A 12,591-nucleotide genomic window follows, 5' to 3' on the forward strand; every position below is an offset into this window, starting at 1 on the left:
CCTCTACCCTGGGCTTTGTACCATCTGGATCCTGCCAAATGGGCTTGTGCCAAGCAGAACACAATGGGCAGAGGGTGGGGACACTTGGGGAGTCAGGGCAGCAGCTCATGCTGAGCCTCTCTGGGGCAGACACTATGCCAGAAGCTTTTCATTTACCTTAAAAGAACCCTCAGGCCCACCCTAAAATCTCCATGGCTGCCCCATTTCACAGATGAGAGACTTTGACAGAGACAGACAAGTTCCATGTCTCTGCCTCACCCAGGGTTTGTGCAAGACCTTGCTTCAGCCCTGTCCTGTCCTCATCCTCCTTGTCACCTCCCCCAGAGGATAGACCAAGCACCAGCTGTGGAAAACGATTTATTTCGGGATTAGAGTTGATCTTCCCAAGAAGACCTGCTCCCTCAGGGTGACAGCCTTGGAGGGCTTGACTCCTGGCACTGGATTCTGCAAGAAGAAGCTGGCCACCGGATTTGAGGACAGGTGATCAAGGCTGGTGAGAGTTATTGAGAACAAGGTATAGGACCACCGATGCTTGCACACTTCCCTGGCAAGCCAGACCATGCACCCCACTCACACACCCCAGGAGGACGTCCATCCCTTGGAGTATGACTGTCACTGCTGGGTGAAGGAATGGACCTTCTGTCTCACCACCATCCCTAGTATAGACTGCTCCAGGCTGGGGGGTAAGGCCTATGGAAGGAATGAGGAGGGAGACCGGGTTCCTGAAGGTTATGGTCAGAGGGGGCGGGGCTCAGAGTACCTGGCTGGTCGAGTGTTCTGCTCATCAGAGTGGGAGTGAGTGGGCTGCAGGTACACGGGTGGGTGGTTGTGTGCGTCAGTGTGTAGGGGGAGAGTCTGTGTGTGTATGGTGTGCCTGGGTGCGATCTTAGTGTGTGTCTGCCTGGGCCTTGAACACCAGGAGTTTGGCTCTTGCTCTGAGATCTGTGCTGTGTGTCTGTGTGTGTGTGTGTGTGTGTGTGTCTGTGTGTGTGTGTGTGTGTTATATTTGCAGGGTGGATAGTATTTACATACTTTGCTTTTTCCTGTTTGTGTGTATATGTGGTGTAGAAAACACATGTGTACAATGCTGGGGTTTGTGTATCTCCTCAGTCTGGGTGAATGTGATCTGTGTGGACAGAGCAGGGTTTGTGTGGGACTGGTGCTGTGTGCAGATGGACATGGCATTTTTTTGTATTCAGCACATGACTAGAATGGTTACCAGGGCCAGTCTTTAAGGCCTGAAGTAGGGAATTGTGGGATGAGACTAGGGGAACAAATAATCAAGAGAAATGTTTGGGCTGCCTCTTTCAAGGAACTGTATGTGATGCCTGACCCCAGCCTAGAGCGATAGGTGAGGTGAGGGCATAAGTAGATGGGTGCCCTTTAGACCAGAAAAATGAGGTTGGGGGATTGTATGCTGGAGTTGCGTGTGTAGTTGTAATATACAATCATGAATCCCTGACTGTGGCAGTGTGTGCATGGGGGTCACCTGCACATGTGGTCATATGCATATGTGTTAGTCTAGACCTGGAGGGAGAGAGGATGGAGGATGGTTCTGCAGGGAAGAGAATACAGACTTAAGACACACACACACACACACACACACACACACACACACACACAGAGCAGAACACACCATGCTGGCAGCTCCCACGTGGCATCTCATGCTTGGGCTTTACTGGGCCTTCCCTTCTCTCTATGGGTCCAGCTGACAGGTCTTTCTATTGTAGAGGGCACTGGGAAGGGGTCACGGTTAGAATCCAAATTCTGAGTCATCTCCATGTCCCCAGAATCTAGGCCAGCCCTGAGCCTTGAGTAAATCTGAAAGGAACCTACAGTCACACAGATGAGCCTGCCTGGGCACAGCACCATGCTTGACACCTTGTCCTTGTCGTCTCTATGCCTCTGATAAGTCCAAGTCATTATTTTTATATATATATATATATATATATATATATATATATATATATATATATATTTTTTTTTTTTTCAAGACAGAGTTTCTCTGTGTAACAGCCATGGCTGTCCTGGAACTCACTTTGTAGACTAGTTTGGCCTCAAACTCACAGAGATCTGCCTGTCTCTGCCTCCCGAGTGCTGGGATTAAAGGCGTGTGCCACCATGGCCTGGCCATTATTTTTACTTTACAGAAGGAAAAAAATGAGCCTTGCAGCACATAAGTGACCTGTCTAAGATTACACAGTTAGTGACTGATGGAAGCTTCTTGTGACCCCAGACTCTTCTATTTCATCCCATGAGAAAGGGAGATGTTGTATGTCTGGGGAGCATGGGTCAAGGGTCATAGGTCAAAAGCTCTGGTGGAGCCAGTTGTCTTGGTTCTTTTATTGTTCAGTCACTCAGCAAGTATTTCCTGAGTACCACCTTGTGTCTGTTGTATTGCTGGGTGCCAGGGGATCCAGCTGTGAAGAGATGACAATGTCCCATCTTCATGGGATTCACAGCTTACAGTTGATCAGCATGGAGGCCGGAGAGATGTATGTACAAAGAAAAAACACACATTTTCAGAGTGATGAATGCTACTAAGAAAGTTCACCTGAGGTATGATACAGAACAATGGGGGAGAAGGGCAATCTCAGAGGTACGCTCAGGAAGGTAATATGGAAGCTGATCTAAAGGGGTGAGCCATGGGAACTGCTAGGGGATAGTCTGGAGGTTTCCATGAACATGGAGAAGGTCATGGGACCAGTTGGGGCTCAGGGCAGGAGATGTGCAGAGAGAGGAGGAGATGGGTCTGGAGAGGCTGACAGGGACAGGGATGTGCAGAGCTTGGGACTATTAGAAGAGGCACTTGGGTGTACATTGAAGAGATGGTTCAGTGGGCCCAGGAGAGTGTCCTGGCATGGGAGAGGTAGGAGTAGGAACCCGGGGTGTGGTCTGAGAATCCACACACTTGGACTCTGTTGTTGTTGGTGACGCTGTGAAGAATGGGTACTTTGGGGACAGTTTTGGAGGTAGAGGAAGCCATGAGCTGGCTGATAGACTGGGTCCCAGCGCCTGGAGGAGTAAACACTCAAGATGTATTTGTTGTATTAGTAATTTAAAAAGAAGCCTTCTTGGCACCAGGCTTTACAATCACTCACATGTACTCTCTAGTTTGAGACACACATGATGACCACTCAGGACCCTAAAGGGTTTCTCTACCGCACAGATGGCACCAATGGGCTGCACACAACCAGGCATCCTTTGGGAGGATTTGGTGAGGAAACATCTAATTTCTCCCTTTTCTCCCCAGTCTCTGACACACACACACACACACACACACACACACACACACACACACACACGAGAAACATCCAGCCCAGATTACTCAAGGCCCCTAATCCTGTTTAGTTAGACACACAGGACTTCCTGCAAGTGAAGAGGACAGCTTCTTTCCTAGCATAGCCCTCCAGGACTTATTAACACCCCCCTCCCCTCCCCCACATACACACAGCATGGGGGGTGTTATGCATGTGAGCGCTGGGCAGACCTTGGTGAGGAGATTGTTGAATGGATTCGGGTATTTTGGGGAACATGTGAGCTCCTTAAAGGTGTCTCAAGTGGTTGTGGGATTGGAAGAAGATTTTGGTACCCTGGACATGGATGGCCCTGGAATGCCTGACTGAGTGGCAAAGGGTAAGCAGGGGCTGAGTGAGGGGCACTTTGGGTCTCATCGGCTGGAAGGAAACCTGCCTAGGCTCCGGGCCAAATAAATCATTGGGAAGGGAAGAAGAACATTTTCTCATCTGTTTAAAGGGCAACGAAGCATAGCTGCTCTGGCCCAGCGGGAGGCGAGGCTGAGGCCAGGCGGGTGAAGCCAGGAAGCTCCCTTGCTTGACCCTCATCCTCTCATGAGCTGCCCTGATGGCCTTGGCTTTGACGGTGTGCTGCCTCCCAGCTGAGGTATTAGTGGTGGTTATTCTTAACAAAGATATTAATTAATCGCAAATAAGATCATTATTGTAAAAGGCTTCTCCTCAGGCCTAGCACTTGTAATCCATACCCGGACCTTCCTGGATCCCAGGCTGAGACAGTTTATGTTTTACACCATTCTACAGATGAGAAAACAGAGGCCTGGAAAGCTGAAGGGATTTTTCTCAAGGTCACCCAGCACAGCAGTAGATCAGGGTAGGAAGCCTGGCCCCCTACAGTTTATGTGTGTTTGGTCCCCTTGATCTCATTAGAGGCTCCGGAACAGCCCCTCATGGGACACAAGAGTTGGGGGTCACTGTCCTCTGCTCAGAGTGTAAGGATGGCCCTCCACTCTGCCCAAGCCTTCTGTGACTGAGCTCTGGATGATGTCTCTCCCAAGGTTGTCTCAGCCTCAGGCTCCCTGGGGGAAGGGGTCCCTCCTGGGGCTAAGATGCGTTCTTCTCACCCCTGCCTGGGCTGTTCAGAGAAGTAATTTCTCTTCAACCAGCTGGATCTGAATATGGAAACAATTTGTAATTACTCCAAGTCCTCCTGGGCGGGCGGGCAGGTGGGCAGGCGGGCGGGTGGCATTATTATACCAGAGTGAGTCTGGAAGAGCAGGGGCTCCTGGGAAAGCAGGTGGCAGAAGCCCTGATACAGGGAGAGCCTTCCCAACATCTGTCCTAATCCAGACAGCTTCTGTACACCCCTTGACAAGTCCTGCTGTCTTCACTGGAGTTACCTAGCTTCTTCCTGTGAGTCTGCCCCGGGAGTCCCTGGGCTATGGAATATCAACGATTTAACAGTCCCTCATCACACCCACCACGTTTTTCCTAAGGCATGATCATGGTCAAGAAGTCAGAAGACTATCAAGGAACAGAGAAACAGATAAATAACATCCCTGTCTCTCTGGAGTGGGCTCCTCCCATCACCCCTTACCCAGCTGGATCTCTTAGAGCAGAGAAAGAGTGTGGCTTTAGAGATCCAGCTGCATCACATCTGTGAGAGACCTGCCTGTTTCTCTTGGTGCTGGGTCTCTAGCATGCAAATAATCATGAATATTCATAAAGAGGGAGGCGGGCTCAGTATAGGAGAGGAAGGGGCTAGAGCTCTGGAGGACAGGATCGTAGAGACTTCTAAGGATTGGTCCTTGTATCTTTGTGGGCAGTCCATGTCTTGATTACTTTCCCCACTTCTGTCCACCTCCTCAAAGGCTCCCAGCAACTTTGTTGCTTCTCACGGGAGCCCAGGAAGGAAGGAGCCCAGGATTTCCCACTGAATCCGGTGGCTGTCAATGCTTTGCCGATGGCAAGGACTGCCTGGTTCAGCTTTCACAGTGAGCTGAGCCTTCTAACTATGCCAGGGTATGTTCGAGGGTGCCTGGTAAGAATCTGGGAGCTCTGCCTGCCGGTGCTAGGCCTAAGGCATTGGGCTTCTCAGGGCTCCCACAGAGAAAGGGAAAGTGTAAGCCTAGACCCCCTCCTTGCTTCACACAGCCTCATAAATTCCCTTAAGGTGACTGGTGAGATCCCTTCATCACCTCTTATTACCTCCTTCCATTAAAGTCGATAATGTCTCCCAATCACTCACAACAAATGTCACCAGCACTGCTTCGGGGGGGGGGGGGGGGGAGGGACAGAGGGAAGGTACAGGGGAAGGTCTCTGTCTCTTTCCGGTAACTCCTCTGGGAAGAGGTGGGCTTTTCTCATCTTGCCACAGTCTGTAGGTGACCAAACTCGAGTTATCCGGGGAAAGGGGAAGTTAGCAATGGATGGGCCGAGGACCACCTTTACAGGACTGGCCCCTCCACGTGTGTGAGCCTTCCCAAGTATGTCCCGAAAGCACTGCACCCTCATGCAAAGCTGCCCCCTGCTGGCTTCTCTGCCCAGAGTCATCGGATTAACCTACTTGTTTTGGCTGCTGTGGTGTGTCCCCAGTCGGCCCACCTTCCTGGTGGCATCACGCCCGGGCCACAAACCTCCTGACCAGAGCCCTGAGCCATGGACATCCCTCTGAGTACCGCTTGAGCAGTGTGGGCTTAGGCCCCACCCAACTGTTCCTGGGCACAGGGCCAGGATGGGGTGGGTCTGTGCATCTCTGTGGCTTCCACATAAACAGATGCAACATGGGGGCGCCCCTGGCACAGAGAAAGGCACTTGTGGGAGAAGAGACTTGGGAAAACATGTAACATACTGCACACGTGTAACATCCCCGTGCCTAGGGACATGCAACATCACAGCGATTAACACCAGAGTATGCAATAATCATGCCACGCTGCAGGGTACCTGTGCTGTTTCTACATACCAGTTACCCACAGCGTTCTGCACACATGTGGCACCTGTGAGCTTCTACACATACGGTATTCTTAAGGCACAGGGAAAAAGCAGCATGCATTCAGAACCTGAGCGCATGTCAATGCACTATGCATACGTGCAGCATTTGCATGCACCCAGCCAGGCAATATTGCAGTGGACACGCAGGGCACCTGTATGCATATGCAAAGTTCAGTGCACGAGTGGCACCTGCATGCACAGGGACACGCAATATGCATTGCATATTGGGGAGGGGACAAAATGCTTTAGCCTCCACAGCTCGGGAGACCCTGGCTGCGCTAGACGCCACTGGCCTGGGCTATCGCTGGAGGGGTATCGCGGTTAGGCTCCCTCTGCGGTCCAGGCGGTCACGGGCAGGGCGGGGGCTTACCCCGGGCTTCTCCCGCGCCGGCGCCTGGGGCCCAGGGTGAGGAGGGGGAGGGCGCGCTTGGCTCGGCTGGCGCTGCTCCCCCTTTAACAGGAGGCGGCGCGCGTCGCCCCCGCCCCCCGCCCCTTCTCCCGCGGCTCCTCGCGCCCGGCCCGGCGCGCGCCCCCTCCCGGGCCCGGCCCGCGCAGGCGCCGCGTCCCGCCTCGGCCGTCACTCGGCCCGGCGCGCGCTGCGGGCAGCGGCCGGAGCGGCCGGAGGAATCCGGTTCGGTGGCAGCAGCGGCGCTGGGAGACAGAGAGGAGGATGCGGCACCGGCGATCAGAGCCTGGGGCTGCGGCCGCCGCCCGCGAATAGGAGGCGGCGCGCGGCGCGGGCGGTGCTCGGGGCGGGGAGCGGGGGGCGGCGCGGCGAGGAGGCGGCGGCGGCGGCAGGAGCCCGCGCCCGGCCCGGCGCCCGCCCGCCCGCCCCGTGCAGCTCCGCGGCGCCTGCTCTGCACCCGCCGCTCGGCGGAGCCGGAGCCTCGGGCCTCGGCGCGGCTGCGGCGAGCTGCCCTGCGCTCGGCCCGGCCCCCGCCTTAGGGATGGCAAACTTGCGCCCCGCGGCCGCCTCCACCAGTGCCGGCCCCCGCTCCTGCTGCTGACGGCGCCCAGGTGAGTGCTCGGCCCCAGACCCCGGCCGGCCCCGCACCGAGCCCTCGCGCGCGGTCCCGAGTTTCCGCACCAGCCCGCACTCGGGGTGCCCCGCTTGCTCATCTCTGCTCAATTCTCCGGCCCGAACTGAGTCGGTCCGGCGCTCACTCAGCCCCGGTCTTAGAAGGGACTCCCAAACCCTGGGCGGAAGCCCCCTTGGTCTCCTGCGAGCCTCTTTGCTGCCCCCTCCCCCAGCTTGGACCGACCCCTTGCTGATGTCAAAGTCCCCCACCTTTAGAATCCGGACCCAGACTGCCACACCGCTGTCGCGAGTCTTGCCCTGTCTCGGCCAAGATCCCGGCAGTGCGCCCCCGGTCTCGATTCGAGCCCCTCTCCAACCTGCAGCTCCGCTGTCCCCCTCCCCCATCTCCCCTCCTAGTCTGGCCACGGGACTCTGGACCTCTCCTCCACTCTGCCCGGTAGTCGTTCCGGTCCCCAACCACGTCTGTTACTCCCCTCCCCCGCGCCTACACGGCGACCATGCTTCCCCTCTATTTCTGCCCCGAGTACCCCTTCCCCCATATCTGCCCGGAGTCCCGCCTTCCCCTTCCAATCTCTGCTGCAAGTCCCCTCCCCCTCAGCCTGGAATCGGGGCCGTGTCCCCCCTGCTCCTCCAAGCCCCGTTCCTCAGGCCGAGGTCTCCATCGGACCCTCGGCCGACTCCCGCGTTCGTCTTTGGCCGGAACCTCCGCCTCCCCATCCCTATCCTCCCACCATCGGTCTTAGAGCCAGGCACCAGACGCACTCTTCCTGCAACCCTGGGGGCTGGCATGGTTTGGGGGGCTGTAGGCTGTGAAGTTGGCAGCCACTCCTGCAGTCGGCTTGGTCCGAGGGCACAGCCGCGGGAAATCCTCCGCGCCACGGCTAGTGCAGAACGGGCGACCAGTCTGTTGCCCGCGGGGGGGAGGGGCGCCCGGGCCGAGAGATGCCGCCCGCCTGCCCGCCTTGCCAGCTGCCTGCCCGGCCCCTGGGCGTCCTCTGGCGCCCCCTGCCCGCAGCCCGGGACCCACCGCCCCTTCTCTCGCGGACAACCCCGGGTTTCCGCAACCCAAGCGTTAGGTGTCTGCGGGACTGACGCTGGGAAGTCCCTGGGGAGGTGAGGTTGGTGGGCGAGGCCAGGTGCCCAAACACTGGTTGTAAGGCTACGTGCTTTGGGGATGGAGAGGGATGGTGTTGGAGGGAGGACTCATCCCAGCGGCTAGTCAGGAGCCCTTTGGGCACCAGGCACAGCTGGACTAGCCCTGGCTTTCAGAATGATCTGGTTGCTTCTTGGGCTTGAGTAGGTGTCCTTAGGGAGCTCCTGTCTGTCCACCCCCATCACATTCCTTACAAGATAGGACAAAGGTGAGCTCTATCCGGCCTGGGCGTGAAGGAGGCTGTGAGCAAATCCATCTGACCCAGGGCCAGAGCAGGTACCTGGAGAGTGGGGGTCAGCACGGACACCGCACGGGGTGGGGAGACGAGGGACCAGGACTGACTGACGGAGGTAATCTTCCTCTCTTCCCTTCTGCCTCCTCACTCTCCCGTTCTGTCCTCTCGCCATCCCTCTTCAGAAAGGGACAGGTTTAGGGTGTGTGTCAGGGGTAGGCATTTCTGTAACACAAAGGGAGGTCCTAGTTATTCTCTCCTTCCGTCCCAGGTAAGTAGCTGAGACTCAAGATCACTCAGGTGATCTGGGTTCCAAACCTGTGTTACCTGACCAAGCTACTTCACGGTTCGGAGCCTCAGTTGATCCTCTATGAAATGGGTCAGTGACCACTGCTCCATATAGTTGCTGGGGAATGAAATCAGATTGTACTATGGAACGCCTATCAATACTACATAATGATGTCTTGTGCTGTTTCCCTTCAAAGCCAAGGTCAGGTCCCTCGCTACTACTACTGATCCCCAAAATATAACGAGTTGTACTTCCTTCGCTTCTAACCTTCAGAATAATAAAGACAGAAAATACCTTCACCCCTCTAACCCCCAAAGGGTCCAGGAAGCTTGTGACTGTTAGTTTCCTCCTCTTCATTTCTGGCTCTGCAACATCTGGATGCTCCCTGGTCATAGAGGCAGCGGTGAAGGCCAAGCCAAGGGCTCTGAAGTCTAGATTCAAGTATAGAGGTGAGGGAAGTGGAGTCAGTACAGAAGAGACTCGGCTCTCAAAGGCAGGCAGTCCGTTAGAGGTGGCCCACATGGAAAACCAACCACTCTGAGGTACAGAGCCTTTCCGTCTTCCCAACCCTTGGAGATCAGACATCGTCAGGAACTTTCCAGGTTAGTTAGCGCTGCAGGTCAGAGTTAGGGGCAACCTGGCCTGAGAGCCATGGAGTTTGGAGAAACCTAGCGTTGACGTGAGTGCTTCAGTGAAGGGCTAGTAGGAGGAGGTCAGAGACACGAACCCGTGCCGTTCTGGTCGGCTATTCATCTTCTGGCGGTGTGGCCGGACCTGGGTTCCATCGAGGAGTGGCAACCTCCGAGCTATCCTCCCACCGGGGCAGCCCTGACACTGGGGAACAAAAGCTTTCGGTTCCTGTAGCAACCGCTCCAGCTGCTGCAAAGTTCCGGGGAGGCGGGCGGAGGGCGGCTGAGTCACCGCCCCCTCCCCTGCCACCCGCGCGCCCCCGCCCCCGGGGGCCGCCCCTTGTCCCCGTCGGCTCGGCTAGCCTTTCCCTCGGTGTGTGCGACAGGCCTCCGGAGCGACCCTCTCTGCCATCAGTCTGTCTGGGAAGGCCGCACCCGGGTGGCCCGCTCCCTCGGTCCCGCCCCCTAGCTCCAGAAGCTGAGCGCCTCCCTGGGTGCCAGAGCTCTTGGAGAGGGGTCCCCGAGCACCCTGCCCCCAGCTCGGAGCACGGGCGGGAGACCCCGAGGCCCCATGGCAGGCACCGGTGAGGCTGAGGATGAGTGACGGGCTCGCGAATTGGAGCTGCCAGGTGGATAAACGCGACGGATGCGCTCGTCGCCGCGCCCCCTCCCCCGCTCGTCGCCCCTCCCCCGCCCAGGGCCAGGGCTCGCTACTCCACACCCAGTGTTCACAGCTGGTCCCTGGTAGACAAGAGTCGATCTGATCCCGGGGACCCCTGACAGCCGGCCCGGAGGTGCCCCTCCCGCGCCGATCTTCACCCTCCACTCCAGCTGCTGAGAAAGCCTTGGGGTCCTTCTTTGGTACAGAATGGAAGCCCGAGGCTGGGCCGGCCTGCGGGGTCTCCGAGGATCCCCATTCTCTCCTGAACCTAGGCAGAGAGGAACTCCTGGGAATTCTGGGGGGCTTAGCTGAGGACTGGGTCCCTGAGATCGAAACTACTCCAGGCAGCCCCTCTCCTATCTCAGCCCAGAAAGGTCCTGAAACCTTTTGACCCTCTCCACCAACCTTTTCTGACCCAGGAAGTTCTGCCTTAGAGCTGACCTTGGCCTCTACTTTCTAGCACTTGTACCTTGGAAGGGTCTCTGGTCTTCCTGGGCTTTGAGGTGATGATGCCATTCTTGGCTTAACCTAAAGAGCATTCCCGGGCCCCTTGGCGAGATCAGCATGGTTCTGAGACCAGGAACAGAGCTCATCAGGCTGGGTCAGGTTATGTGTTGGAGAGGCTAACGGAGAAGAAGGCATGTGCCATTCCGAGGCTAGTGATGACACGCTAGTCCCCAGAGAGGGAAACTGAGGCCCAGATAGTTATGCATGGCTAATAATCACGTGACTGCCTGGGAGACTAGGATCTTATCAAGACTTCTCCCTGGGAGCTGGCTCTGGATCAATGCCCGTAGGAGGACAGGCCATAGCTGCACACTTCAAGAAGATCTTGAATAAGGCCATGGCTGTGACCCAGCTTCAGTTGAGTCTTTCCCTTAATGTGAAGGGTGGAAAGATAAAATAGTTACCCTCTTCCTCCGTCTCACTTTGAAGCAGGGGCTATGGAGCAGTGGAAGCCATAGCCTGAGGGCAGGGTAAAATCCTGAAATGGGTCTGAGCTGTCTGAAGGAGACTGAGTAGGCATGGGGATTGGCCAGTGTGTGTACAGGTGGCTCCCTTCTGGAGAAGCCAGACCCTGGAAGGGAGCAGTTTAGACTTTGTGTATCTTGATGATCTGGGAGCAAGCAGCAGAGGTCCAGGAGATGGGACCAGGGCTCTGTGATGCCCCAGCTTTAAAAACACAGGGAAGGGGCTATGGGTGGTCCTGCCCAATACTTAGCTGTCATATACAGAGCCTCGGGGCCAAGCACCGGTGTGGACACACGTGGGAATAGATGCATCTCTGTATGTATGCAGTGGTCTGACTTCACTGTGTGTGTGGTGTGTGCACCCTTGTGCACATATGAGGTCATAATGCTGAGCTTGTCACAGACCTGCATGCATGTGTGTTTTTGTATGGAGAACACTGTGAAGGCTTGTCTGCACACACATCTGTATATGCATGCTTTTGTGTATGTATGTGTCTCTGGGCCCAAGTCTGTTGAAGCCCAGGTCTGTTGAGGTATATAGTTCCCTTCCTTGCTCTAGGTGGGGGGAGGGGAGGCCAGTTATAATGAGCCCCCACCTCCCCTCTGCTGAGCTGCAGCCATGGCCTGAATTTTGCAGCCTGCTTAAAAATAATTGGGGGCAGCGGGGGGGATTGGATGTCACTCATCATCAGCCGCTGGCTCCTCTGGTTGTCGCAGCAGCCTGGACGGGCTGAACAGTTTGGGACAGGCATGATTGCAGGCGGGAAGGCCAGGGCTCCGGTTCCTTTTTCAGCTCTGCAGAGGAGGGTAGGGCAGAGACAGGAGCCTCTTCTGGCTCCTGTTGGTCTTTGGAGGAGGGTGAGGCAGCTCCTCTTGAGTGAGTGAGCTTAGTGATGCCTCTGGCCTCCATCCTTTCCAGGATGGTTGGGGAAGGACAAGTGCATGTCTGTAACTGGGGCTTGGGCTTGGCTCAGAGGCGCCCCGTGTGGGAGAGTAGCGTTCCAAGCTCGGTGCATGCTGCACAGGGTTTGGAGTACTGGGGTTCTAGTTCCTGTGCTCTGCGCCTGAAACTATTTAGAACAGTTCTGGGGAAATTTGTCCCCAGAGAGCAGCTGTATCTTAGAAAACCTAGCCACACCTGTGAGCTGCCCTGTGCTTGTGATTTGAGGTCCCAGAAGGAATCACTTGGCCACTTGTCCTGAATCCCAAGCAATAAGCTAAGGGGAGGCACAGGAAGCTCGGGGTGGGGGTGGGGAATTGTGGCCCTGAGTTGAGGTCCTGAATTCCAGTCCTGACGAGGCCACCTTCGTGTGATCTTGAGCAGGTGGCCTTGTGTCTTTAATGTGAAAGCTCTGAATTAGATGGGTCCATG

General features: G+C 56.1%; 1 protein-coding gene across 1 annotated transcript in view; it reads left to right on the plus strand.

Moving 5' to 3' along the window:
• The first annotated feature begins 7,028 nt into the window (after nt 1–7,028).
• Nucleotides 7,029–12,591, plus strand: part of Adgrb2 (adhesion G protein-coupled receptor B2) — a 30,947-nt gene continuing 25,384 nt past the window's right edge. The window contains exon 1 of the mRNA XM_036178611.1: nt 7,029–7,262. The gene's annotated coding sequence lies outside the window, so the exon portion shown is untranslated. The remainder of the gene's footprint in view (nt 7,263–12,591) is intronic.

Source organism: Onychomys torridus, chromosome 2, assembly GCF_903995425.1.
Source record: "Onychomys torridus chromosome 2, mOncTor1.1, whole genome shotgun sequence".
NCBI classification, from domain to species: domain Eukaryota; kingdom Metazoa; phylum Chordata; class Mammalia; order Rodentia; family Cricetidae; genus Onychomys; species Onychomys torridus.